The sequence below is a fragment of the Limulus polyphemus genome, unplaced genomic scaffold (genome assembly GCF_000517525.1).
Source record: "Limulus polyphemus unplaced genomic scaffold, Limulus_polyphemus-2.1.2 Scaffold3797, whole genome shotgun sequence".
Classification (NCBI taxonomy): domain Eukaryota; kingdom Metazoa; phylum Arthropoda; class Merostomata; order Xiphosura; family Limulidae; genus Limulus; species Limulus polyphemus.
In genome coordinates this window covers 79,569-82,757 of record NW_013669407.1, presented here as the reverse complement: position 1 = coordinate 82,757, position 3,189 = coordinate 79,569, and the positions used below count along the sequence as shown (strand labels likewise).

At 41.0% G+C, this 3,189-nt stretch overlaps 1 protein-coding gene across 1 annotated transcript in view; it reads left to right on the top strand.

The window, feature by feature from the left end:
- Positions 1–154: 154 nt before the first annotated feature.
- Positions 155–3,189, top strand: part of LOC106470060 (cell wall protein IFF6-like) — a gene marked incomplete at its 3' end in the record, with an annotated part of 57,774 nt that continues 54,739 nt past the window's right edge. Inside the window, exon 1 of the mRNA XM_022398600.1 lies at positions 155–360. The remainder of the gene's footprint in view (positions 361–3,189) is intronic.

The window sequence follows — 3,189 nt, the reverse complement described above, 5'->3', positions numbered from 1 at the left end:
GGAGAAGAGGGAGGAGAGGGGGGGGGGTGTAGAGGTCTATTACCTGACCCGTTTTCATAGCTTGTGACGCTGGCAGTCGAGAAGAAGCGCTCGGTTCGTTTGAACGCTGGCTGTATAACGCAGCTCACGCAGTTGTGTACGCTTCGTACCAGGTTACATTGCAGTCGGTTTCCTGCGCAGATTACAACTCGCTCTGTACACGCGGAGAAATACCGGGGAGTGTTCACATCAAAACTAAATATGGTTGTTGGTTTCCATGGTGACTTTATCCGATGGTAGAGAGCGATCAATCGTAGGGATATGGATAAACTGTGTGGTTATTACAACGTCTCTTTTACAGCCAACTCGTCTTGGTTTATGGTAAGAGAAACTTTTACAGTACGTGTAAGTGTGTTTGTGTGTGTGAGCGCTCATAACGACAGGTTTTTACTAGGCGGACGTTGCCCTAATGGAATATTGCCAATACTGCCAACAGTTCACTGACTTTTCTTGGTCATGCATGTTTAGCGTAACTCGGCATACGCCATCCTGAGTTGTTGGGAAGTCGTAGTCGTTTCGCGAGAAATAATTAGAATTTGAAGCTTGAAAACAAACACACAGATATTTAACAGTTTTCAAAGCTTTTGTGTTATAAAGACATACTAATTTTGGCGCGAAAGAACTGCTTGCACTTTGTGTAACGTTGGCATCAAACCTGGTATTCTTGGCACAGCAGATGGGATTGAATGCCTAGACATTAACTCATTTGTTTCAAAGCTTTCATGAATAACTTAAGAGTAAAGTGAGTGGGGGTGGGTGGGTGAAAACAATAAGGATATTTTGAAATATCTTCTAAAAATAACGTGATATTTTCCGGGTTTTTCTTTTCTTAAAAACATTGAACTTACGCTAATTAATACTATATATATATATATATACTACATTCCTAGCGTTAGTCACCACCTAGTGTAGCTTCCTATAATCGAATATAAATGTTTTATTTATCAAATATCATTACGTTGGTACAGAGACCCTAAACGTTAGTCATGCATAGTGTTTAAATGTAAACATGTTTATAAATATTCTTGCGATAGGAAAATTTCTACCTATGTATGTATGTACGGTAGTGGTAAATGCAAGGTTTGACAGTAATATAGTCACGTTTCAAAACATGCGTTGCGTTATTGTTTCCTGCATAGTTTACTCACACGCAACGATGTATCAAACTATTGCGATTGTAATCTGGAATTATATAAGCTCATTTTTCTCGTTTTAGGCTTGGAAAATGTTGTGAAACAAGACCAGTTGTCTGAGAATGTTATCAATATCATGCAACAGTTTGCAGTTATTCAGCGTTTCCGTCTACTTTAAAATGCCGGAATTCTTTTTTTTTTATTTTACCTGAGCCTGATCAACTATTACATGCGTTCTTGATATTTGGAGTTATTTAGTTATTTTTTTATGACGTTTCACCCGACACTAGGTAGGCGGGATTTCGTACACTGGCACTGGAAAAGTTTTTTTTTCTTCTTTCTTGAAATACCCAACCTGTTTGAATTTGGGGGAGGGGGGTGAAGTACCACTAAAAATGACTCGTGTAACTCGTTTTACAATGACATTACATAACCAACAGTAGCTCGTAGGAAACCATATTCCTGTTAACGTATTAATGTGAAACACAGCATTTGAACATATTAGTTACTAGCCCTAAAAAAATATACTGTTGTGTGTGGGGGGGGGGGTATTATGTTACCCTGGAACGGTTCATCACCTTTGTTTTCTTAAAGACAAGATGATAGAGTTTGGTGACATTTTTGGGCAAAGTTTCTTGTTAGATTACGTCCCCTAACTACCGACGTACCATATTAACAAATATAAAGTAGGCTTAACATTACTCGCCATTGCATGTAGCCTAGTCTTGTAGTAGTTCACAATAAATATTATATAATAAGCTAAAGAAGGCCTCGATATGGAGATAGGGATCGGCATGGCCGCCAGATGGCTAGGGCGCTCGACTTGCAATCTGAGGGTCGCGGGTTCGAATCCTTGTCCCACGAAAGATGCTCGCCCTTTCAGCCGTGGGGGGCGTTATAATGTGACGACCAATCCCACTATTTGTGGGTAAAAGAGTAGCCCAAGAGTTGGTGGTGGGTGATGATGACTAGCTGCCTTCCCTCTAGGCTTTCACTGCTAAATTAGGGACGGCTAGCGCAGACAGTCCTCGTGTAGCTTTGCGCGAAATTCAAAACAAACCAAACCAACATGGAGACGGGAGAATTGTCTATAAAACATCCAAAGGGGGGGTTCCTGCCCAATAGGAACCTTCTTGAGAAATTTACTACCCAACCAAAGATATAACGACCTTTTTATTCATCTTAGTCATAGCTCTATATTATGATCCAATCAGTGAAACAAAACGAAATATTACTAAGGTTAAAAAATACAAGAAAGACCGAAATTCGGGACTCTCCGAGCGCTTCTGTACTTTCTGTGTCCCTCGATGACTCAGCGATACTCTTGAGAACTCATAATTCTTAAAATCGGGGTTTAATCCCTGCGGTGTGCAGAATTCATTGCGCAGCTTTGCGCTTATACTAAAAAAAAATAATCGTGACAGGAACTTGGTTTTTAAAAGGAAAGAAAATTTCCTAAGCTGGGGGTGTTCAGGGATATTAGTATCCCCCTTCACCCCGCTCGCGATTATTTTATTCTAGCTAGAGAAATTGGTCATATGTTGTTTTCTGGCGATTTTAAAGTTTTGAGGCTGGAGAGATGAGAGAGGCATGTCCAGAAGGTTTCGGGGCAGGGAGAAGACCAATGACGTCGTTAACTTGTGAGATTCATTCCGTTTCGTCCCCCAGTGGGACAACGGCAACTCTACGGATTTACAACGCTAAAATCAAGGGTTTGATTCCCCTCGGTAGTCACAGCCGATGTATCTTTGCTATATAAACACACATTACGTTTCGTAGACGCCTTAGTAAAACTAACTTTACTCGTTACCCTAAAGGACCTGGCATGGCCTGATAATCCCGGGATCAAAACCCGTCATCGAACATGCTCGCTCTCTCAACCGTGGGAGCGTTATAATGTGACAGTCAATTTCATTATTCGTTGGTAAAAGAGTAGCCCAAGAGTTGGCGGTGGGTGGTGATGACTAGCTGCCTTCCCTCTAGTCTACAGCTTCGAAATTATGTTTGTTTGTTTGTC